At 36.3% G+C, this 26,936-nt stretch overlaps 1 long non-coding RNA gene and 1 other non-coding gene across 4 annotated transcripts in view; one reads left to right on the plus strand and one right to left on the minus strand.

The window, feature by feature from the left end:
- Window positions 1-26,936, minus strand: part of LOC109261488 (uncharacterized) — a 353,953-nt gene that overhangs the window by 203,676 nt on the left and 123,341 nt on the right. The gene's annotated exons all lie outside the window — the stretch shown is intronic.
- LOC128777451 (U6 spliceosomal RNA) lies at window positions 203-307 on the plus strand. Its single transcript, XR_008422711.1, has one exon. It is a non-coding gene; the product is annotated as a U6 spliceosomal RNA (small nuclear RNA).

The raw sequence follows: 26,936 nt of genomic DNA on the forward strand, positions 1-26,936 counted from the left end.
TCAAATATACCCCCCCCCAAATGTAACTCTTACTTAGACTAAAGCTCTGATGAAATTAAGTAATGGCATTTCTGTAGTTATTCAGAGAGATGATTGACTCCTAAACAAAACATTAATAATAATGGGCACTTTGGCTCTGAACAAATGTGTTAATCCCCTTTCCCTTAAAAAAAAATGGAATTCTTGAAAAGCACAGTATGTCAGGGCTCACTCAGCAATATGTACTAAATTTGAAACAATACAGATAAGATTAGCATGGTCCCTATGCAAGGATGACACACAAATTCCTGAAAAATTATCTTTCTTAAGATATAGAAGCAACCCAAGTGTCCATCGATAGAGGAATGGATAAAAAAGATGAGATATATATGTATACAATATGTATATATTTTTTCCATGAATATTATATATATAAGAATATTACTCAGCCACAAAAAAGGATGAGGTCTTGCTATCCGCAACAACATGGATGAACCTAGAGGATATTATGGTAAGTGAAATAAGTCACAGTTGAAAGAAAAATACCATATGATTTCCTTTATATGTGGAATCTAAGAAACCAAATGAATATACAAACAACAAATAAACCAGAACCAGACCTATCAGTGCAGAGAGCAAATTGATGGTTGTTGGAGGGGAGTGGGGCTGGGGGGTGGGCAGGACGAATAAGGAGGAATGGAAGATGTAGGCTTCCAGCTGTGGAATGAGTGAGTCAGCAAAATGAGAGTAGAGAATAAGGAACGTGGTCTGTGGCACTGTGATGGGATCGTACACTGACCAATGGTGACTCACACTTGTGGCGAGCATAGCACAATGCATAGTGATGTTGAATCACGACGTTATACACCAGGAACCAGTGTAGCATTGTGTGTCAAGCACACTCAGAAAAAAAAAAAAAAAAAAAAAGCAAGCACAGTGTATCATCCAGATTGAGGTATGCTATAGGTAAAAAGTTGCCTTGTGGCCATAAAGATTTTTAAATAAATGTTTCTAAAATTCTTTAGAATAAATGTTTTAAAAGACTGAGCTCTAGACCTTGCTGGAAAGAACATGATTGTGTTTCAATGAGTGGCAGAAAAGTCACTGCCATATTGTGTCAGCTAAACCTTCCAGAAATCTGCTGTGCAGGGTGTCAGAGAAAGCTATTCACAGGGAGACATCTGCCCAGAGGCATTCTGCTAAAACCACCAGGGGAAGCTGCTGGCAGCTGAGTCCTGCTCACCACCAGGCACTTCAGGAGGCAGAAGATGGAGAAGCTCTAAGTGCCACAGGAGACTGCCTAGTGAGGGTACTCTGGCACCAGGAAGCAGGAGGGTACTCTGGCACCAGGAAGTCCTTTGGTCCTTCAGTGTCTCTCCATCATCCACTTGCAAAGCCTCGACACTTTGGTGGCCACAGAAAAATATTTATGGGCCCAAATTTGTTCTCGCAGAGTAATATAAAAGAGTGAATTTGGAAGTGGAAGGCTCTAAATCAATAAAAATTACATGTGGTCAGGTCACATCCACATGGCTGTCCTGATTTGTGGGCAGTGTTCCTCTAACTGGTGATCTGGAGGCCCTGGCTTTTTCTTCTGTGTGATTTTTCTATCTTCTGCATGCAGTGTTCAGCGTCACAGCACTTGGTTGTATCAAATAAGTCAAAGGAAAAAGATCATGAAGAATGTCATGAGAAAGTTTCTAAGGGCAAGGTCCAGAAGTGGCATGTATCACTTCTACTCACACGTCATCGGCAAGAACCCAGTCATATGCTCACACCCAATTGCTAAGATAGACTAGGAAATGTAGTCTAGCTGGTGCCCAGGAGGGAGAAATGGTTTTGGTGACTAGTTAGTCTCTGTCACAGATAATTTCTCTTAACTTATTATTTTATTATTCCTGGAAGCAATGCATTTTAACTACTAGTCACCACAGTTACCCCTGGCCTGGATGATAGTAATATATGTGTGTAATATCCCCAGATGTCAGCTGGGGCCCCTCCAGCCCATTAAAACCTGATGATAATGGTAATACATGTACATATATATTGAGATGTCAGCTAAGAATCCTCTGCCCACTGAGTTCCAGATAAAATTTGCCCAGATCCCTAGTTTCATGTCCCAGAGAGGTCTGCAAATTCCCAGAGTTCTCATATTCTCATAGTCTTCTCCATGTCTAACTTCTGCTTTCACACATACTGTTGCGATTCCTCACTGCTCTGATCCAGATATGAAATCCAAATCTTTCATCGATTTCCACCCAAAAATAATCATTTAAACACACATGCACAGGTATGGAAGACTTTCCTGAAGATTTGCAAATGCCAGAGGAGGTTTAAATTATAGCAGGAGGAATAATTTCAAACTATATACTAAGCAACCTCTTGTCCTTTGGTACCAACTAAAATTTCTGAGGCTCTTCTCATCATTTGGTTTCCTTCTTCACATCATGTCACCATCCCTTTCTCCCCAGAGTCTCTTTACCTCCCAAGAGGAAAATCAATCCCCTTTACTTTATCATGCCAGAACAACTTAACCATTTTTATTAGTTGTTCCTTAAGTTCCTACTGACACCAGTGTTCTGGGAGTCTTATTTGCCATCCCCAGGGACTCTAAATGTACTCTAAGAGAAATCCATGTGCTGGTTGTTAAAGCTAAAATTTTTACATTATTTCATATAAAGTCAAAATTGACTTGATTACTGACTCTACTAAGAGTTCTACCAGATCAGCTTTCCCAGCGTGTGTTCTATAGTGCACCTGTCCTATGAGATAATCTGCAGACTAAATGCATACATAAATAAGCGAGATCTACAATCAAGTAATTTTAAGAAACTTTGCATACTATACTCCCCTTCTTGGAAATTCATAATGCACATTCAACATATTGACAGCTGGGAAAAGTCATGTACCTGTTTAGCTGTGATAGTAGCTAACTTACTTGATGACATAACCTTTTTTTGCACAAAATGCCTTCTACTGTACAGAATATACAGAATGTAGAAAGTCCTTTCTAGCTACAATGTTCTGAAACACGGTAATTCTTACACACCTATATGACTAATGACAAAACAACCATAAAAAAAAAAAAAAATGAGCCCAACAGCCTGGCCAGATGGGAACTGTCACACACTTTTTTTTACTGCAGGAGCCCTCTCCCTCTCCGGTGACCACTATGTCCACCCAGAGTTTAAGTCATCTGGTTATTCTAAGAGAGTGAGGCAGAGACTTTCAGACACTAATCAGAAATCACCAGGAAAAAAGAAAGCAAATTTCCCAGCTGGTGCTAAAAGTTCCCTATCTCTCTCCACTTTGATCTTCACCAAGGCTACTTGAGGTAGGGCTTTGACTAACAAATGTCCCCTCCCTCTTTCCTATTTGTATTTCCTGTGTTCTCTTGAGACAAGCTGCTTCTGCTCCCTGACTCCTCCCCAATATTTAACTTTTCACCAATCCTGGACTTTTGATCCTTTTGGTTAAAAATACGCTTGTTTGTAATGTAATCAAATTTTATAGCAAGTCAGCAGTCTAGACAGTAGGTGACTTTTATTGGCCCTTCTAACCTTAACACTATGAAGTAGTTTGACTTTTCCTCTAGTAGAACATATTGACTAGCAAACTTAAAAATTCATCTTAAGTGAGAAATACTATTGGGTAGCACAATTCACTTCAATGTTGTCACCAAGTCACAGGCCCATGTTTTTATCGCTTTGAAAGTGTCTTGAAAAACACAAAGTATGATATAAATACAGTAAATCATTAGTATTTCCTGTCACTTTCTTTGGGAAAATATTTATTTCTGCTTCGGGTACTTTAGACTCTGAAATAAATGTATTGAAGTCTTCTTTCAGATAAATTAATTACCTTTTTTTAAACAAGGTAGAAGTCTTTATATTAACGGACTGTAAGTTCTTTGCCTGATACATGTGTTGCGATTGTTATTACCCATTCTAATGGCTTGCACTTCATTTTCTTAAGGGTGTCTTTTAAATAGCAGAATTAAAAATTTTTTAAGTTTGATTTATCCATTTTCCTCCAGAATATTTATAGTTTTAGTTTTTATGTTTAAGTCTGTAATCCACGAATGTTTGCGAATGATATGAGCTAGAGATCAAGATTAATTATTTTTCATATAGTTATCTGGATGTTACAGTACCATTTGTTTAAAAAATTTCCTTTCTCCATTGGAACTCTTAGTGCCTTCATTAAAAATCTATTGACCATGAATGGTGGATCTGACTCTGAGCTCTATTCTGTCCCATTGGTTTATTTTTCTATCCTTATTCTAATATCAGAGACTTAATTACTATAAGTGTAGAGTAAGTCTTGAAATCAAGTAGTGTAAGTCCTCCAATCTTGTTCTTTTTCAAGATTGTTTTGTTTATTCTAGGGTCTTTTATACCAAAATTAATTTTAGAATCACTTGATTTATATTTAAAAATACATACATAAATACAGGCCTATTGCTGTTTTAAGTGGGATTGCATTAAATTTCTGTCGATTTAAGAAATTCATATCTTAAAAATATTGGATAATGTCATCCATGAAAATGGTATAATCCTCCACTTGTTTAGGTTTTTAAAATTTCTCTTTGAAACATTTTTCATTTACTGTATAGAAATTATGCACACTTTAAATTTATTCATAAATATAAAATGTGTTTTTTCGAGAGACAGAATGAGTAGGGGAGGGGCAGAGAGAAAGGGAGACAAAATCTCAAGCAGGCTCCAATGTGGAGCCTGACGTGGGCTCCATCTCACAACCTTGAGATCATGACCCTGAGATCACAACCTGAGCAGAAACCAAGAGTCCGATGCTTCACCGACTGCACCACCCAGGAGTCTCTCTAAAATGTTTTTAATGCTGTTATAAAGCATGCTATTTTAAAGTTCCCTTTTCCAAATGTTTGTTCCTAATAAATGGAAACACTATATCTCCACTGTCCCAGATTTACCACATGAAAACAATTCTTTAATTAAAAAGTAAATCAGGGGCGCCTGGGTGGCGCAGTCGGTTAAGCGTCCGACTTCAGCCAGGTCACGATCTCGCGGTCCGTGAGTTCGAGCCCCGCGTCAGGCTCTGGGCTGATGGCTCGGAGCCTGGAGCCTGTTTCCGATTCTGTGTCTCCCTCTCTCTCTGCCCCTCCCCCGTTCATGCTCTGTCTCTCTCTGTCCCAAAAATAAATAAAAAACGTTGAAAAAAAAAAAAATTAAAAAAAAAAAAAAAAGTAAATCAGTAAGTTAAACTATGAGAATTATAAACCAAGTGCAGTTTACTTACTGATAAGACTGACTGTTCAGAATTTATTTCCCAATAATATCTTCATAAATTGATTGGCTCTTTATCCATGATAAAACTATTAAGGAGAATGTGAGAGATGGCACCAGAAATAAAAACTTTTAAAGAATTTAATTAAATGCCTCAGTTTCTATGTTCTCTGCCCTTGGCCCATGAACAAAGTTTTAATGTAGTAAGCTTTAACTTAAACTAATCTTTTAATCAGGCTCTGTGCTGACACTCAGAGCCTGGAGCCTGCTTCGGATTCTGTCTCCCTCTCTCTCTGCCCCTCCCCTGCTCATGCTCTTTCTCTCTCTGTCTCAAAAATAAATATAAAACATTAAAAAAAAACTAGTAGTTAATCCATGCTCAAATTCAATTAGAATTTTATAAAAATCATTTTAAGCCAGTCTAGAAAATATATTTGTAAGGCGCAAAACCTGATTAATAAATCCAGTATCTATGTTATAAAATGTATACATTGCCACCTCCAAATCTTTTAAATCCTGTAACTATCTTCTCTTCCTTACCAAATCCCTAAAGTCCTTATTCTCATACCTTTTCTTTTTTCTCCCTAATCTTTATTATTCTTAATGTCTTACCTTACAGTGATTATCTTACTTCTATTTTCTTTCTCCAAAATTTTGTTTAAATTCAAGTTAGTTAACATAGTGTTGTATTGGTTTCAGGACTAGAATTTAATGATTCACCACTTACATATAACACCCAGCACTCATCCCAAAAAGTGCCCTCCTTAATGCCCATCACCCATTTAGCCCATCCCCTCACCCACCTCCCCTCCAGCAACCCTCAGTTTATTCTCTATTGTTAAGAGTCTCTTATGGTTTGCCTCTCTGTTATATCTTATTTAATTTTTCCTTCGCTTTACCTATGTTCATGTTTTGTTTCTTAAATTCCACAAATGAGTGAAATCATATGGTATTGGTCTTTCTCTGACTGACTTATTTCACTTAGCATAATACACTCCAGCTACATCCACATCATTGCAGATGGCGAGATTTCAATTCTTCTTGATGGCTGAGAAATATTCCATTATATATATCTCACATCTTCTTTATCCATTCATCAGTCGATGGACATTTGGGCTCTTTCCATTGTGCTGCTATAAACATTCGGGTGTCGGGGCGCCTGGGTGGCGCAGTCGGTTAAGCGTCCGACTTCAGCCAGGTCACGATCTCACGGTCCGTGAGTTCGAGCCCCGCGTCGGGCTCTGGGCTGATGGCTCGGAGCCTGGAGCCTGTTTCCGATTCTGTGTCTCCCTCTCTCTCTGTCCCTCCCCCGTTCATGCTCTGTCTCTCTCTGTCCCAAAAATAAAATAAACGTTGAAAAAAAAAATTAAAAAAAAAAAAAAAAACATTCGGGTGCATGTGCCCCTTCAAAACAGCATTCCTGTATCCTTTGGATAAATACCTAGTAGTGCAATTGCTGGGTCAGAGGGTAGTTCTATCTTTAATTTTATGAGGAACCTCCACACTATTTTCCAGAGTGGCTGCACCAGTTTGCATTCCCACCAGCAGTGTATGAGGGTTCCCCTTTCTCTACTTCCTCACCAATATCTTTTGTTTCCTAAGTTGTTAATTTTAGTCATTCTGAGAGGTATAAGGTGATATCTCGTTGTGGTTTTGATTTGTATTTCCCTGGTGATGAATGAAGTTGAACATTTTTTCATGTGTCTGTTAGCCATCTGGATGTCTTCTTTGGAGAAGTGTCTCTTCATGTCTTCTGACCATTTCTTAACTGGATTATTTATTGTTTGGGTCTTGAGTTTGATAAATTCTTTATAGATTTTTTGGATACAAGCCCTTTACTCAATACGTCATTTGCAAATACCTTTTCCCATTCCATAAGTTGCCTTTTACTTTTGTTGATTGCTTCCTTTGCTGTGCAGAAAGAAGCTTTTTATGTTGATAAAGTCCCAATAGTTAATTCTTATTTTTATTTACCTTGCTTCCAGTGACATGTCTAGTAAGAAGTTGTTGTGGCCTAGGTCAGGTAGGTTGCTGCCTGTTTTCTCCTTTAGGATTTTGATGGTTTCCAGTCTCACATTTACATCTTTCATGCATTTTTTATTTATTTTTGTGTATTTTCATTCTTCTGCATATTGCTGTCCAGTTTTCCCAACACCATTTGCTGAAGAGACTGTCTTCTTTCCATTGGCTACTCTTTCCCGTTTTGTCGATTAATTGACCATACAATTGTGGGTCCATTTCTGGGTCCTCTATTCTGTTCCATTGATCCATGTGTTTGTTTTTGTGCCAGCAGAATACTGTCTTGATAATTACAGCTTTGTAATACAACTTGAAGTCTAGAATTATGATGCCTCCTGCTTTACTTTTCTCTTTCAACATTACCTTGGCTATTTTGGGTCTTTTAGGGTTCCATACAAATTTTAGAATTGTTTATTCTGTTAAAAATGCTGGCGTTACTTTGATTGGGATTGCATTGACTATATAGATTCCTTTGGGTAGTATGGACACTTTAACAATGTTTGTTATTCCAGTCCATGAGATGGAATACTTTTCCATTTCTTTATGTCTTCTTCAATTTCCTTCATAAGTGTTCTATAGTTTTCAGAATACAGATCTTTTACCTCTTTGGATAGGTTTATTCCTATGGATCTTACGGGTTTTGGTGCAATTGTAAATGAGATTAATTCCTTGATTTCTCTCTCTGATGCTTCTTTATTGGTGTACAGAAATGCAATAGATTTCAGTACATTGATTTTATATCCTGCAACTTTGCTGAATTCACATATCAGTTCTAATAATTTTTTGGTGGAGTCTTTTGGGGTTTCCACATAGAATATCATATCATTTGCAAGGAGTGGAAGTTTGACTTCCTCCTTGCTGATTTGGATGCCTTTTATATCTTTTTGTTCTCTTATTGTTGAAGCTAGGACTTCCAATACTATGTTGAACAACAGTAGTAAGAGTGGACATCACTGTCATGTTCCTGACCTTATGGGAAAATCTCTCAGTTTTTCCCCATTGAGGATGATATTAGCTGTGGGTCTTTCACATACAGCCTTTATGATATTGAGGTATGTTCCTTCTATCCATACTTTCTTGAGGGTTTTTATCAAGAAAGGATGTTATATTTTTGTCAAATGCTTTTTCTGTGTCTATTGAGAGAATCATAAGGTTTTTATCCTTTCTTTTATTAATGCAGCATATCGCGTTGATTGATTTGTGGATATTGAACTACCTCTGCAGCTCAGGAATCAATCCCACTTGATTGTGGTGAATAATTCTTTTAATGTACTGCAGGATTAGATTTGCTAGTATCTTGTTGAGTTTTGTGCATCCATGTCCATCAGGAATATTGGTCTTTAATTCTCCTTTTTAGTGGGGTCTTTCTCTGGTTTTGGAAGCAAAGTAATGCTGGCTTCAAAAAATGAGTTTGGAAGGATTCCTTCCACTTCTATTTTTTGGAACAGTTTCAGAAGAATAGGTATTAATTCATCTCTAAGTGTTTGGTATAATTTACCTGGGAAGCCATCTGGCCCTGAACTCTTGTTTGTTGGGAGATTTTTGATTACTGATTCAATTTCTTTACTGGTTATAGGTCTGTTCAAAATTTCTATTTCTTCCTTTTCAGTTTTGGTAGTCTATATGCTTCTAGGAATTTATCCTTTTCTCCCATGTTGCCCAATGTGTTGGCATATTATTGCTCATAATATTCTCTTATAATTGTTTGTTATTTCTGCAGTGTTGGTTGTGATCTCTCCTCTTTCATTTGTGATTTTATTTATTTATTTATGTATGTATGTATGTATGTATGTATGTATGTATGTATTTACTTATTTTGATAAGTCTGGCTAGTGGTTTATCAATTTTGCTAATTCTTTCAAAAAACCAGTTCCTAGTTTCATTTATCTGTTCTACTGTTTTTCTTATTTCTATATAATTTATTTCTGTGCTAACCTTTATTATTTCCCTTTTTCTGCTGGTTTGGGGCTTTATCTGCTGTTCTTTTTCCAGCCCTTCTATGTGTAAGGTTAGGTTGTGTATTTAAGACTTTTTTCCTTCTGGAGAAAGGCCTGAATTGCTATATACTTCCCTCTTATGACTGTCTTTGTTGCATCCCAAAGGTTTTGGACTTTTATGTTTTCATTTTCATTGGCTTCCCTGTAGGTTTTTAGTTTTTCTTTAAATTCCTCGTTAACCCATTCATTCTTTAACAAGATGTTCTTTAACCTCCATGTATTGGTGATCTTTCAAATTTTTTTCTTGTGGTTGACTTCAAGTTTCAGAGCGTTGTGGTTGGAAAATATGCACAGTATGATCTCAATCTTTTTGTACTGGTAGAAGCCTGAATTGTGACCCAGTATGTGATATTTCCTAGAGAATGTTCCATGTGCGCTCAAAAGAATGTATATTCTGCTGCTTTAGGATGAAATGCTCTGAATATATATATATATATATATATATATATATATATATATATATATATATATATATCTGTTAAGTCCATCTGGTCTAAGTGTCATTCAAAGCCATTGTGTCCTTGTTTATCTTATGCTTAGATGATCTGTCCATTGCTATAAGTGGGGTGTTAAAGTCTCCTCCTATTATTGTATTATTATCAATGAGTTTCTTTATATCTGAACTTCTATTTTATTTTTTATTTTTTTTTAATATTTGAAATTTATTGTCAAATTGGTTTCCATACAACACCCAGTGCTCATCCCAAAAAGGTGCCCTCCTCAATACCCATCACCCACCCTCCCCTCCCTCCCACCCCCCATCAACCCTCAGTTTTGAACTTCTATTTTAAAGGTAACTAGATTTTTCTTTTCTTGAATAAATCTTCATAAAAGAGGCCTGTCTGGCTCCCATCACGTTTTTCTCTTGAATATCCCCCTGTCTTCATCAGGTACTCACTAAACAAACTTCCCATGTCAGCACATGCCCAGAACATAAAAGGGATTTGGGTAAATATTTTAAATATGTAAATGAGTAAACCAATAGATGTAAATTAAATGAATCTGGATTTATCAACTTTCCCTAAATTCTCTAACATTAGTAATTCAATAATGATTTTCCAATCCTAACCCCTGCTGAACATTTTTGTTGCACTTGGTACCACTGACACCTTCCTCCTTCATAACTTTGTCTTGTGTTTGCTTTAATTTCTTCTTTCTTATAACATTATGTTACTATCACATTATTTTGTTCCTTATCTTCCTCCCACTCACTTCTATTGACCTTCTAGTTCTTTTCCTCTACATGCGTTTCTTAAGAGTTCATCCAATTTCCAGTTTAAATTGATTTTATGGATCAGATATGCTACCACCTCATAGAGTGCCCCTATGAATGCAAAAAAAGGCAGACTTTCTGGGAAGACACAGCTCTGTAGATGCACAGATTGTGAATATAAGCCACTTTTGTACAAATCTGAAAAATATGCATCTTCCTTGGACTCAGCCAGATACACCATAAAAGAAGTCCTGTGAATGGTTCCCAAATCTAAATTTCTAGACAAACTGTCAAACCTGCATTACCTGTAAAGGGTTCATAGGAATACTCTTAGGTAATATGGGATTAGGTCAAAAAATCAAAATTAGTTCCTTTCATCTAAATGTACTATTGTTTCTAAATCCAAGATTGCATTACTTTATCAATGATCAAGCCATTCTGATGTGTACTTAACTTTTTTCCCCCAGTTTTGCTAAGAAATAGTTGACATCAGGGCACCTGGGTGGCTCAGTCAGTTAAGCATCTGACTTCTGACTGCAGCTCAGGTCATGATCTCTTAGCCAGTGAGTTCAGGTCCCACATTAGGCTCTGTGCTGACAGCTCAGAGCCTGGAGCCTGCTTCAGATTCTGTGTCTCCCTCTCTCTCTGCTCCTCCCCCACTCATGCTCTCTCTCTCTCTCTGTCTCTCAAAAATGTTTAAAAAAATTAAAAAAAAAGAAATAGTTGACATAGATTATAAATTTAAGGTGTTACTGCATAATGGTTCGATTTACATATATTGTCAAATGATTACCACAATAGGTTCAGCTAACATCCATCTTGTCATATAGATAAAATAAAAAGAAAGAGAAAAAAAGAAAAAAAAATTCTCCTTGTGATGAGAACTCAGAGGATTTACTTGTCTTAACAACTTTCCTATATATCATGCAGCATCATTAGCTTTAGACATCATATTGTACATTACATCCCTAGTACTTATTTATCTTATACCTGGAAGTTTGCACCTTTTGACCACAATTTTCCCTCCCCCTACCTTCCACGTAACCACAAGTGTGATCTCTTTTTCTAGGAGGTTTTGTTGTTGTTGTTGTTGCTGTTGTTTTCTGTGTGTATTTTTTTTAATCATACAGTACTTGTCTTTCTCCATTAGACTTATTTCACTTAGCATAGTGCCTTCAAGGTCTATCCACGTTGTAGCAAATGGTAGGAGATCCTTATTTTTTACAGCTGAATAACATTCGTGTGTGTGTGTGTGTGTGTGTGTGTGTGTGTGTGTGTGTGTGTATCACAACTTCTTTAACCATTCATCAACAAACACTTAGGTTGTTTCCATGTCTCGGTTACTATAAATAATGCTGTTACAAAGTGGGGTGCAGATATCTTCTTGGGGTAGCGTTTTCACTTCCTTTGAAACATAAAGTGGAATATTATTAAGCCATAAAAAAGAATGAGATCTTGCCATTTGTGACAACACTGATGGACCTAGAGGAGTTTATGCTAAGTGAAATAGGTCATTCATAGAAAGATAAATACCACATGATTTCACTTATACAAGGAATCTAAAACAGCAAAGAAAAACAAACAAAAAACAAAAGAGACTCATAAATACAGAGAACAAACTGGTGGTTGTCAGAAGGAGAGGGTGGGACCATGGGCAAAATAGGTGAGGGAATTAAGAGGTACAAATTTTCCAGTTATAAAATAAATAAGTGATGGAGATGAAAAGTGCAGCATAAGGAATATAGTCAATAATATTACAATAACATTGTATGGTGACAGATGGTAACTACAGTTGTGGTGAGCATTGTGTAGAATTGTCCAATCACTATGTTGTGCATCTGAAACTAATATAACATTGTATATCAACTATACCTAAATAATAAAAAAAATTAAAGAATAAAACCAAAACAATAAAGAGAACAAAATATACATGTTCTTACTTTCTTACCTTAATCTTTGAAAGAGACTTATGGCAATTATTAAGTTATCACTCATCAACCAATTCTCTTCAAATTAAATACAGCTAAATTCTTACATAATTTTAATTTAAAAGAACACAAATATATACTCTAAAAATGTTTTCTTCTGGACTTCCAAATCTCTTTATAGCCCGCTTCTTAATTTACATAAAGTAAGACATATATATAATTTAGAGTCAAATAGTTTTATAAGGCCTGTGGGTGGGGGAGTGGGATTATCTTTCTTCTACCCCATTTCTTGCCTCATATAAGTAGGTATTTTTAACTCTCCATGATGATTCTACTGCTATATATCAAGCATATTTTTGTCTTTCTATTTTAGGTATTTTTCTGTTGATTTATAAATAATCAATTGACAATTGTACAACTCTGAAGAAAGGTTTTACCTAACATAGTAACTAGAATGTAAGTTTTCTATTAGAAATTTTCACAAATGTTCCCATTGTACAATTGAGTGATATGGTGTAATTTAATAATTTTATATCCATTGGATATTTATTTCCAGCTCAGAGATGGAACTATATAAAGTAGGAATTAAAATATAATCAATATAATCCAAATTTAGGAAGCCAGGCAGAAAGAGGGCATTAACTCTCTCACAGAAGGATTTTCAACCCTGGAGTGATAATTCCTTTTGGGGTCTTGCAACATGGGCATTTGCTTCAACAACAGGGTTCCATAGAGCTGGAATATTTACTAATGTGTCCTTAAGAACTAATACCCAGAGTGCCAGCTGACTGGGAAATGTGACTCCTGGTGTCTTGCTGGGAAAAAAAGCAAAAATAACTAAAAATATAATCTATTGTTTTTAATATATCCGATTCAAAATGCTTATGAAATTTAAGGTTTGGGGGTGCCTGGGTGGATTAGTTGGTTAAGTGTCCAACTTCTGCTCAGGTCATGATCTCATGGTTCGTGGGTTTGAGCCCCACATCAGGTTCTATGCTGACAGATCAGAGCCTGCTTCAGATTCTCTCTCTCTCTCTCTCTCTCTCTCTGTCTCTCTCTGTCCCTACCCCGCTCATGCCCTGTCTCTCTCTCTCTCTCAATAACAAATAAATAGGCATTTAAAAAAAGAAATTTAAGGTTTGTATCAGAAGGAAGACTGTAGAAGGTGATGAGTCATTTCAAAGATGACAATTCCTCTTCATTGAGAACAGAATGAAAGCCATCCTAACATAGCCAGGCAGCTACCCTGTCTTGACATCCAAAACATGAATGGCTTGCAGGAGAAAGAGATGTTATGATGAAGATAACAAACACTGACATCACAAGGCTTGTTAAAGGTCAGAAAAGCCAGCCATTAGGTGGCAGATTCTGAATTCAATCATTTTTAAAGTTTAAAAAAATTTTTTAGTGACAAGGATGTTTTGTTTCTCAAATTTTTAAGAAATAGAAATTTTTAAGAAATATAACTCCTATCACTATTGCTATCTAAAACCATTTTTCACCTTATTAATTAGAAGTTAAAACACATGGGGCACGTGGGTGGCTCAGTTGGTTAAGCATCCGACATCGGCTCAAGTCATGATCTCAAGGTACATGAGTTCAAGAAGCCTCCTTCAGACCCTTTACCCCTGCTCTCTCTGCCCCTGTCCTACTCATTCTCATTCTCTCTCTCTCTCAAAAATAAAAATAAATAACTTTTTAACAAAAGTTAAAATACCCAAATGTCATAAGTGATAACAGTAGTGGCATTAAACAAGGACCATGAAAACACTTTTCCCAGAGTAAATACATGAGTCATTGTAAACCTCTGTGCTTTGCATATTCAGTTTTGTCTACCTAGAGCCTTCTTCCTACCCCCACATCTCCCTACTTTGTCAGTGGCCAGTGAAGTGCTTACCATTTAAGAACTAGGCCCCAATAGTCTCCTCCCTCATGGGTTTGCTAGCAGCTAATTCTCTGCTCAGCTGGCACAATCTGTTCTACACCTCCTTCAGGCCAGGTAGTGTGCATGCTGCCCATGCACTTGCCTGTGCGTCCTTTCCCCAGCTGTTCTTGCTCACCCTTGTCCCAAGATCATTGTCCTAATCTTAACAAGTTCTTCCTACATCTCTGTGAATTTCTCTGAGAACCTCTTGACTTGTAGCCAGAGAGGATGTAACCCAGAGACCTGATACAGCAGACTCAGTGGGATATTCCTGTTATACTCTGAGCTCAGAGAACTACCAAAGGTGATGTCATCCACCTCACTGCAAGAACTACTTAGAAGTGTCTAGTTCAAAGGCTATGTCCTAACACTGACCAGGACTCTACCCTCAGCACAAGACTTTTTAAGGAGAAAAAGATTATTCCCATTACCTAACCTCCACCACCCCCACGTTAGTAGAAATGGAGCAGGGCTCCTTCCCCATTCTCTTCCTAAAGCAAAGGAAGAGGAGTCCAAGAGCATCACTAATAATATTAACTAGAAATACAGGGTAAATTTTTATTTTCTTAATTTGAGTTCTCCTAGAAAGAAAACCTTGAGATAAGAACACATACGCAGAAGTCATTTATTTGAGAAGTGCAAGAAGTATTGGTAAGGGAAAAGGGAAGAAAGAAAAGGAAGGAACGGTAACAGGAGGTTAATCCTTCTAGGGAAATTTGGAGTCAGAGTCAAACACATGCCTGAGAATTTTCCCTGAGGGGGAAGGGAGCTGGGGTATGTATACACCAACTCCAGTCAGGAATTTGTTGAAGGCTACTTTGGGAAGGGGTGGTGGTGTTATTATACTGACATTGTAATCCTTCCTCGGGAGACACAGAAATGGCAAAGTGGACTCCATAGCAAGAGAGAAGGCCTTTGGGTGGTTGACTAGAGGCTTACTAAGGGTGTTACCCAGTAACTTAACAGGAGTCCAAGTCTCCTATATTCTAGCAGTGCTTCAACTGTACCAATTAAGCACTTTAACTTTTCAATATCCATAGATTTATTTGACTTCACCTCCTTCTACATATGGAGTAACATTTTAGTCAGACAGGAAACTGAACCATATACTCATGAGTTTTTGAAGGAGTCAGAGGTAGTGGCAGCTTAACTCAATATCCAAGACTCCTAACTCCCAAATCAGTTCTCTTTACAACTGTAAACCTCCCGGACCCTTCCTTGACTTTTAAACTTTAAAACTGTTCAGAGCCCCTGTTCGGACAGCTCAGAGCCTGGAGCCTGCTTTGGATTCTGTGTCTCCCTCTCTCTCTGTCCCTCCCCCCACATTATTCCCATTACCTAACCTCCACCATCCCACATTAGTAGAAATGGAGCGGGGGCTCGTTCCCCATTCTTTTCCTGTCTCTCTCCCTCTCTCAAAAATAAACAAACATTAAAAAAAATTTTTTTAAACTGTTCACAGCCCATGGGCATTCCAACAACATTAGTATCAATATATTGCTATTGCCTTGAATATGATGATATTGATTCTTTTGTCAAACTGATGTCCACTTGATAGCTCTACTGAAACAATATACCCGTACAATCTCAGACATGTTAGGATTAACTGGAGGGTCCACCTACTTAGATGAGTTGTGTATTAAGTTTCTTCAAAGAATGCAGTACTGACAAGTTACATTACACTTTCAGAGTGGTTTTTAGAGCTCTTTGGAAATATAAAAGGTAATAAACTTTTTATTTTCTATGTTCTCAGATATTCCAATAGTGGGAAGAAACACCATCGTGAAATAGGTGGAAAAACACTTAAGCACACCAGATGAGCTTCCTCCTGATCAGACATTTTCCTATCTTCCTGAAAGGGGGAATTCAGGGATGTGGAAAATGGAAGGAGAGGCCCAGAACAACATAACCCTGCTATAGTCAGTAAAAATTTTCTTATGAGTAAGTTGTTGTTGTTGTTGGTGGTGGTGGTAGTGTTTTCAAAAGAGCCAGCATAGAAGCTTTGAATGAATGGTTTCTCATTTCTTCCCCCTCTAGTGTCTTGAGTTTTATTTTTTTTACTTTTGCCTTTTTGGAGTTTTTTCACCTGTGAGTACCAAGGGCTCACATTGGCTTTTTGCCAGTAAACATCTGATTTATTTTTGGTATTCCACTTAAACCAATATAATTATGATTGATAGTTTTTAGTAAGAATAGGACGTAAGAGAATTACTGATGGACAGCTATGTATTTTCAAGAGCTTCAGTCATTATGCATATGAAGGAAAGACAACAATACCACAGAGAGCTATCAGGCACATATATTAATGCATAAAGATTCTGCTTAATATCTAGAAAGGTAATAAAACAAATTTGGGGGGAGATGGTTATTACAACTATCAAATATTTTCTTAAAACATTAAAACATAATTTGAACCTCTACATAACAATGGGAAGAATGTGAGTGTTCCTATCCTTCAAAGTTGAAGCTGTTTTTTGTGGTTTGACTCAGAATAGTCTCCTAACCAAAGCTGCCTGGATAGCTCACCATTATGGCTATAGAGCATGAGTTTTTTGGGAACAGCATGTTAAACCATTCATCCAACAAATATTGTTGAGAGGCACGAGATATAAAAGTAAAAATTTCATAGTCTTTGTTCTCCTGGAGCTGAGTTCACATGTGGAAAGCAGTTAACTGAATAGGCAAAAATAATGAAAAATAAGTACAAATTAGGGTACTGTAGGAATATAGGAGGCACAGTCAACCCAGTCTTTGGGATTCAGGGAAGCTAGCAGTTGGTGTTGGAAGACATGGAGAAGCTAAAAGTATACTCCAGGCAAAAACACTGCTGTGGAGGCGAAGGAAAGTAGAGCACCCTTGGGAGACCCTGGCTAGTTCTGGTGAACTGCACCGTAATAAGCAAGGACTATAAACTGGTGACAAATGGGGCTGGAAAGGCAAAGGCCTTAGAAGTCATGTTAAAGAGTTGGAAATTTATCTAAATATAATAATAATTAATTAAGAAGGCTCAAAGAAGAAAGTATCATAGTTTTGTATACTTTGGAACAATTGCTCTGGCTGTACCATGGAGACTCTTCTTAGAAAATGTAAGACCTGTAAGACAGGAAAAGTCCTAAGGATTCTCCAACAATAATTCAGACAAAGGCAGTGGTAGCCTGAATGATAATAGTGATGATAAGTATAGTGAGAAATAAATAGATTTGAGAGATATTTAAGAAGAAGACCATGTAGGCCCTGGTGATTGTTTAGATGCCAGTAAGAAAGGACAAGAAATAATCACAACTTCTGGCCTGGACAACTGAACAGGTGTTGTGCCACTTCCCAAAGACTGAAAACTGAGGAAGAGATGCAGTTTTTATGTGCATAAGGCACTCCCTGGAAATTGGGATTTTCCTAATAACATTTATAATTGTTTCAAATTACCTCAAGGTCTTTTACTGTGCCACAGATCACAATACAATATACATTTTACAGGGGAAAAATTCCAGGTTTAAAGAAATTACATGGCTTGCCCATGATCACACAGATGATAAATGGCAACACCAGGATTGGAGCACGATCTTAAGGTTTCTAACACCATTGCTTGTTGCACTCTGCCTCTATTCCCTGGAAGCTGCATTAGCTCTTAAGAACCACAGGGATAATATCTTTTGCAGTATTATCAGTGATTACTTAATGATGTTCTGATGACCTGAAAGAGATGATATTGCCTTCCAAGCTATTCAATCCACTCATCCAGCAAGGCTATTTCAGTCCCCCAGAGCTTGGTGTCTTTACAGGGATCTTATTTTTAAAAAGAACTTTGAAATAGTTTTTCTACCTTTCCCTTAAAAGTGTTCCACGACGACATTAAAAATAGCTATTTGTTTCAAAATGAGTAAACATTCAGAAGTAGGTCTTCATCAGATAATAAAATCATCATATTCTTATGATTTTTGCATGACAAAAATATCATGGAGTCTATTTTCTGACTATAGGTCGATTATTTACCATGTCAGCTTTAATGTGTTATTTTATTTTCTACCACTATTTTCCCTGTATTACGATCTTAGCTTCCTAGAGGTTTCTGAGACCAGTATCCACTATCAACAGCTGCTCTGCTGATACAAATAAAGTATAATCCAATTTTCTGAAGTTTTAAAAGTACTACTCCTATTAAGTAATGAAGACAATCTTCTCAATCTTCTTCCATACATGTTTATTAAAATTTGGTACATACTACAAATTATCAATACCAAAATCTAGTGTAAGAGGAGTCTGGAAAGATAGGGACAGCAACAAGCCTTAAATCCCAACATAAAAACAGACAGAAAAACCACAGTTACTAAGCCATGGAAAACATGAGGTGACAGATTACCCTCATGAACCTCAAAATACAAAGCAGATGAAGACAAACTATAGCCCCAAGACTTGATGGCATTAGCACTTGAGCAAGAGAAAGCAGAGGAAAGAAGTAGGGAATCTGATGGATCTAAGAATAAATAAAAACACAAAAGAGCCAACAGCTAATCACTGGAAAGTACATCAAGCTGATTAGGAAACAGGAGTTAAAATCAGAAGTTCTGCCCAATTCAGTATTGGATGAATAAGAGGATTGCATGAGGGGAGCTAAAAGGATTGAGAAGTTTAGCCCTTAGAGCCTGTGTACTCTTAAAACCAACTTGCCATGGCCTTTTTTATTTTTATTTTTTTGGCTAGAGCCCACACTGAGGAGAAATTGCTGGAAGTAGAATCAAAATCAAGCAGGGTATGTAACAGAGATGAAGGAAATAGAAGGTCTAGATAAAAGTAGGGAAGGGGAAGAGAACCAGGGAATCTCAGAAAGTAAGTTGCTATCTTCTCAGAAAGTAAGTTGCCATGTTTTGGAACACGATGCTAAAACAAGAGATAAGAGAGTACTGTGAAAGGAAAAAAGCTATTTGAGCAAAGCCCCTTTCAAAAACAAATTTCACACAAAAATGTGAATGATGAACCTAGAAAGCTTATCCAATCATACAGTGAAGAAGCTATCAAAAACTTCAAAGGTCATGACAAAAGGATTCAGGACCCCACTTGATCACTGAGCATCTTCTAACATCACAAAAAAGATACAAGCAGACATTACATGCCTTCTGATGAAGGAATACACCAGGCCCTAGAGTCTTGCCAAAGGGATACAATCTGAGTTCAGTCAATGGATTAAACTCCAGGTATCAGGGGCGCCTGGGTGGCTCAGTCAGTTAAGTGGCAAACTTCAGCTCAGGTCATGATCTCATGGTTCGTGGGTTCCAGCCCCGCATCGGGTTCTGTGCTGACAGCTCAGAGCCTGGAGCCTGCTTCGGATTCTATGTCTTCCTTCCTCTCTGCCCCTCCCCCCCAATAAAAAATAAATAAATATAAAAAGTTTTAAAAATAAAAAATAAAAAAATAAAGTAAACTCCAGGTACCAGTTACCAATTTACAAGGACAGAGGTACATGATGATGTTGACCATGAAAATGCATTTAACCAAATCTAGACAGTGGGAAATTTACTAGTCAAGTGTCCTGAGTCTTTCACCACAAACAATGTAAGTGGGAGCTGGGGGGGTACATAAAATTAAAAAAAAACCTACCAGTTAAAAGAGACTTTAAAAATATTTCAAACAAAATTTTTAAAGAGGCAAGACTAAACTATACTTTGTAGGAATTCACACTTGGGTAAGAAAACTTTAAAGAAAAGAAGAGAGTGATTACTTTAGGAATTGGCATAAATTTTTTTTAACATTTATTTATTTTTGAGAGATAGAGCACAAGCTGGGGGGGAGCAGAGAAAGAGGGAGACACAGAATCCGAAGCAGGTTCCAGGCTCTGAGCTGTCAGCACGGAGACTGACTTGAACTCACGAACTGCAAAACCATGACCTGAGTCAAAGTCAGACTCTTAACCAACTGAGCCACCCCGGCATCCCTGGAATAAATGTTTTTAAAGTATTTTTTTAATTTGCAGTTTTTCACTACATGTTCCACTCTCCCCACCCACCCACCCACACACACACACCAACTCCCACTTATGTTGTAATATACTGAAAGAAAGACTCAGGACTTTTAACAGGAAAGTTATGTTAACTTTCATGGAGGGATTCTGGGGAAGCTGACAAAGTTCTATTTCTTTATTACATGGTGCTCGCCTCAAATACATCAATAAACTATCCATCTGTTTGTGAAGAGTTTCTGTATCTGTGTTTTACTTTGAAATAAAATGGTTTTGTAAAAATCCAGTATAACGGGTTACTGATATAGGAGAAAATACCATATTTTGTTATTTTAAATACTCAAATAACTTTTATAACAAAACCATGATTCATATGACTCACAGAGACCTCTGTGATTCTATTTTTGAGATAATTCATTATCTGACATTTGAGAATCACTTTAATGAGCAAGAACTTTCCCCATTGGTAATATCCTGCTTCATGTTGATGTTCCTACAGTCTGGTGTATAGTAAATAGTCAATAATATTCACTGAAATAATAATGGCTGCTTTTCAAATAGCATGTTTGGTCTTGAATTTTAAATCATCTTGAAATACACACTTGTTCATTTGCCAGCCTCCATAAGAAAACACAACTATGACTTCAGAAACCCACCTCATTCGTTGTAATCTCACATTAATCTGGGGAGAATTCTATCATTTGAAAAATAAATATTAATATTATTTTTACATGAAAATTTTCACAGAAAAACAACATTAATTTATTTTAAGATTTTAATGTCTTTAAAAATATAAATAAGTAAGTAAAGGAATAGTAGGTAACATTGTATAAATACAATGCCCATGATACTAGACATTTTTTAATGTTTTTTTAGTTGGAGAATAGGGAGTAAAATAGGAGCAATCTTCCATTTATCACCAGAAAAAATGCACATCAAGATTTTACAAAGTAGAAAAATGATAACCAATATGGAGCTTGCAGGAAAAATGATGTGTACTTATGATTATTTAGTTTGATATTAAAACCTTAAAATCTATTTCAGGTATAGATTCATTTTTAATTATGACCTGAGATCATCCTAGGAACTTTCATCATGGTTATTAAACTATTTTCTACACTTTTCTTCTCTACTTCGTTCTTTCTCTTAAGAACTCTGATTTCATTTTTAAAAGTGCAAAATCCATCTCTACTTCCTGAAGATGACAATTACATTTAAATCTTTTTTAAAGGAGAGCTACTTTGAGCTGTTGCATTTACTTTTCAAAATCATTACTTTTGTCATGGACAGAGTAACTTCAGAATAGCCAAAGTCTCTAAAAAGTAATTATCCTTGATTTTTTTTTTCCTTGAGAATTCAAAGCCATTTTTATCCTATGCCCTAGATAGTGTCTCCTGATCAATTCTATTTTGCTCTTTATGGCATTATTTGTTTCCTAGATTTGACAAATTTATACCATCCCTCCTAGAAATAGCTTGGCAAATTCCAAAACTAAAAAGATATTTTAAAGTTTAAGTTTGTAATCACAAGATTTTCTCGTCCTGAGTGCTAATTTTGCCAGGCAAGACCATTTTTTTGTATCTCTATATTTGTGACCACAGAATATCATCCCAGGAGAACTCAGTAAATAGTGGTCAATTCTGAATAGGCAATAAATTTACTAAATTTGTAATTATTAGCATTATAATTAAAGTTATTAATTGTACTCAACCACGAAAACTTTAGGTAATTCTGGAACTTAGAAACACACAAATGGCTTACATAGATAATATATTTACTTTGTTTTAATACTTGGTATCATATAAACACAGGTGATGGAAGAGAGTCAATTCTGTACGGCATTAGAACATATCCAATGTAAAAAATAACTCAGAAGTCCTACTTTCCCAATACAAATGTATACAGTGGTCAGAGGGTCAGAAGCTTGTAGCCAATATTCACTTAGGAGAGCATTTAGTACAATGGTGCTGCTAACAATGACAGAGAGAAAGCATTTTAAAGATCCCAAGACCCAGTGCTGCTTTTTGGGGTACTGCACAAACATCTGATCAAAGAGGTAAAGCTAAAATCCATCCCATGCTCTACTTGCCAAGCCCCACACCCTAGGGGGAGGGGTGCCAAGTAGCAGCATTCACAGAGGGGTGTCTTTTCCTATCATCACAAAGGTAATGTACCTCTGTCCTAGAACTGCTGAATTAAAATATATAGGAGTGGGTCCCCAACAATTTTTATTTTTAAAATCTCTTAACGATTCCTAAGGACTTCCCATAGCTAAGAGTAACTTTAGAAACAGCACTACTTCTCATACCATATCCTTTCAATACACTGGAATTAGTGGAGGGGGGTTACATGAATGAATGAATGAATGAATGAATGAATGGATATGTTCAGCTGCACCAGAAGTCTTATATTAAACTGTTTTATCATCATAACACATGAGTTAAATCTAGGCAGCACAAAATCATCCCAATGACAGTTTAAAAATCTGGTCACTCTACAACATGCTAGATATACGTAGTATTAAACAAATAATTTGATTTTCCCTCCATGGATTACATAACAAATTGGCCATTCTGACATTGTGTAGGAACAATCTGAACCACAATTTACAGAAATTATAACACTGAGAATAATGTAATGTAAAAGGGAAAAGGGAAGACACATAAATTTTGAATACTTTTAAGTAGAGGGACTTGGGGGAACATTTTATTTACACAGTCTCAAAACAGATCGCTGGCTCAAGGAAGATAGACAAGAAAGAAAAGGAAAGGAAAGGAAAATTAAGGGTCACTAATTTAAAAAACTATGGCAAAATTAAGATTCATGTTTCAGTATTATTTAAGAACATGAATAAACTTCTCCAGGGAACCATCAGCAGTGACCATAGTTAGGCTTGGGTATAAGTCTATCCTACAAATGGTGGTGAAATAAGAGTCCTGAACAAGGTAACAGCATTAGAAAGTCAAGGGTTTATAGTCAGATACTTTTTTAAATTCCAGTTCCATCAGGTATACCTGTGTTACATTAATCTTGTTAATTTCCTTCTTCAAGCTGCAGCTTATTCAACTATATTGTTATAGGATTATGTGTGAGAGACACACAAAAATTACCTAATGGTACAGAGTACACAGTAAATGCAAAGGATATATTCTCAGCCACTGTTTTGCTAATTTGCAAGATTGCTACTCCATAACAGCATGAGTCTAAGGAATACTGAGAGGGAAGCCAACTTCCTCTCTTCAGGAAAAAAAAAAAAAAATCAGAGGCAGAGAAGATAATGCCAGTGTGCCTTGAGGGTTAGGCATGGAAACTTCAGAAAGGGAGAGTCAAGAAAAGAGGGATTGATTTCAATGTCAAAATCACAGTTGTAAGCTTATAAACCTCCCTAAAATATTCACTTGCTTCTCACTCCCTTAAACCATAATTTCTATTAGTGTATTTAAGAACATTCTTTCCATTCTCTCTCTCTAATCTATCTCTTCTCTCTCCAGTTTATTTACTGCAGTGTTCCTTACTCTACAGATTCATCCACCTCATGGAAACCTCCTATCCACTGATCTTACCACTGACCATAACTCCTTTGTGTTCTCACTTCCCTCTTTACCCAGGTGGGTATTGGGAATTCATCTCTGGTATCACTTTTATGTAGATCATTAATTTCCTTGTTCATCTCTCCCTTAACCTTTCTCTTTTGAAAAAATCCTAATTCTGTTTAGTTCGACTCTTTACTCACTTTGCAGTGCTGGGAGAGAGTCTTTCTCCTGCTCCATGCAGTTGAACAGAGCAGGAGAAAGACACGTAATTCTCTCCCTTTAAATTCGAAAATACGAGTGGGCATTCAGCACTGCCCTGCATTCTCCTAAGAAATTAACTTTCTTCTTCTTGTGGAAAACTAATTCACACCTTCTTTCCTATACTCAAATTTCCATTATCTCCTCCCTCCTTTCCCACTCTCTCCTGATGACCTTGACATCTGTAGCACTCAGAAAATTAGAAGCAACAGCAAAAAAAACTCCAGTACCAACTCTGCTCAACTCCCTGCTTCTGTATCCATATACTCTGCCTTCCCTTGTGTTGCAATAGCATTCTTAACTTTGTGTGTGTGTGTGTGTGTGTGTGTGTGTGTGTGTGTGTGTGTGTACCATGAGACCCTTTAGAAGTCTGGTGAAACCTATGGATTCTTTTCAGAGTAATGTTCTCAAATGCATAAAACAATGCTTAGGAATACAAAGGAAACCAATTATATTAAAAATCAGCTATCAAAATGTTTAAAAACTTATAGTACAGTAATACATGTGCTTCCTTTTTTAATGTTTATTTATTTTTGAAAGAAAGAGAGAGAGAGAGAGCACAGGAGAGGGGCAGAGAGAGAGAGGGAGACAGAGGATCTGAAGCAGGCACCACATTATCAGTGCAGAGTCAGAAGCAGGGCTCAAACTCATCAACCATGAGACTATTACTGAGCTATAGTCCGACGCTAAACTGACTGAGCCACCCAGCTGCCTCCATGTGTTTCTTTATCAATGCATTATACAATGATCTAGCAGGTATTCTGGTAACTAACACATTTTAATATAGTAAGGAGAAACAACATTTACGATATTTCCAATAGTTGCTATGTGATTTGAAAATATCTATGTTGGTAGCCAATTCTGATTTATTGATTCACTATTGAAGAAAACATTAAATTTCACTTAGAGATCGATAAAAATAAAGATGTAGTTTTTTGCCCATTCAAGTTCACAAACTTCCTGAATTATCTGTGGGCTTCTTGGAGGTCAATGGATATCAGATTTTAAATCCCAGATAAAGCCAAATACTGCACTCACACAAAAGTTGAACATATACTGGGTGTAAAAGCAAATTTCAAGGGATTAAAATCCGATCTTATTGAAGCTAAACCATAGAAATCAATAATAGACAACTAGCAAATATCTCTATATTTGGAAATTAAGAAATATAAATAACCTATGTGTCAAATAATGAATTAAAGTAAAAATTAGGAAAGTTTTTAATCTAAATTATAACAAAATAACAAATGATTAAGTATCCAAATTTTTGTGATATATATGAAGAAGTGTTAAAGGATATTTATAGCCTTTAAAATTAAATACATAAATCAGGAAGCAAGGGTTGAAAATTGAGCCAAGCATGTATCTCAGGAAGAAAAAGAAAAGCAAAATAAACTCAAAGAAAATGATAAGAGCATTCATGGAAGAATGATAAGAGCGGAAACTAATGAAATAAACAAACACATTAGTGGGAATCAACAAAGCCACAGGCTGATTCTTTGAAAAGACTAGTATGTTGATAAAATTCTTGGAAGAATAATCAAAAAAAAACAAGAGACAACACATATCAACCAAAGAACATCACTATAGATCCTACAGACATTGAAAATATATATGAGCATGTAATAAGCAACTTCATACCAATAAAATATAGAAAATTTAAGTGGTATGGACACAATTCTAATAAAGAACATATACCAATATGAACTAAGAAGATAGAAAAATGTGAATAGTCCTGTGATTATTATAGAAATTAAAACCATAATGAAAAACTTCTTAAAGAAAACTGCAGGCCAAGATGGCTTCCCTAGTGAACTTTTCCAAGCATTTAAGAAACAGTTGTCCTCAAACTTACAAAAACCCCTAGAATATAAAGGGGGAAGTGAAAATTATTTAACTTGTTCTGTGAAGCTACCATAATTTTCATATCAAAATCTGACAAGGAAACCACAAGGAAAGAAAACTAAGCTCAATACCACCCATGTACATAGACCCCAAAACCCTAAACAAGATGTTAGTTAATAATATTCAAAAAATATAACATAAATAAAATATAATAAAGATGATAATAATCAAAGTTGTTTTAACACTTAAAAATTAGCATAATTCACCACATTAACAAAATGAAGATTAAAAAAAATGTGATTTCAGCAGATGCAGAAATAAAGTTGCATAAGATTTAACATTTTCATAATTTAAAATAGCAAACTAGAAGCTTCCTTAATATGATTTTTAAATGATAACAAAAATATTTACAAAATATAAAATTTATCTACGTTAATGAACAGAAGATACACATACAATAACTTTTTTCAGAACACCAGCAGCAACAATTTGGAAAATAACCCTTATAAAATTGTATCACTCAAACTAACATAAAAAAATATCAAATAGGCATTTTGTTCCCATTTACTGGGTGAGGGGAAGCCTAAGCACCCAAGGAGAAATGAGTAGGAGCAGATAGAGGTGGAGGAGAGGTGGCATTTAAGGCAGTGGTGCAAGGAAGGTTGGAACTGTTTGATAAGAAAGTGCCATAGACTGTCTAACCCAACATGCAAATAGCAGGTGCTACAAAGATGGTGGCAGCTATGGCAGTGCTTCTACTGAAATTTTATGTTATATTTCCAGCACTTGAAATAAAAATGAATCCAAGTTTAGGAAGTCACTTTTCAGGATCAGAATTATACACAGCTGCATGTTCTACAGAATCTCCCAGATCAAAAGAAGCAGTTTTCAAAATAAGTGTCAGGTTTATTGAGCTACAACATAGATACAATAGAATTAATTCCTTCTTTTGTATATGAGTTTTGACAAACATATTCAGCCATGTGTCCAGGATAGAGACTATGGCCGTCATCCCCAAAAGTACTC

Source organism: Panthera pardus, unplaced genomic scaffold, assembly GCF_024362965.1.
Source record: "Panthera pardus isolate Hobbes unplaced genomic scaffold, ASM2436296v1 HiC_scaffold_16, whole genome shotgun sequence".
NCBI classification, from domain to species: Eukaryota; Metazoa; Chordata; class Mammalia; order Carnivora; family Felidae; genus Panthera; species Panthera pardus.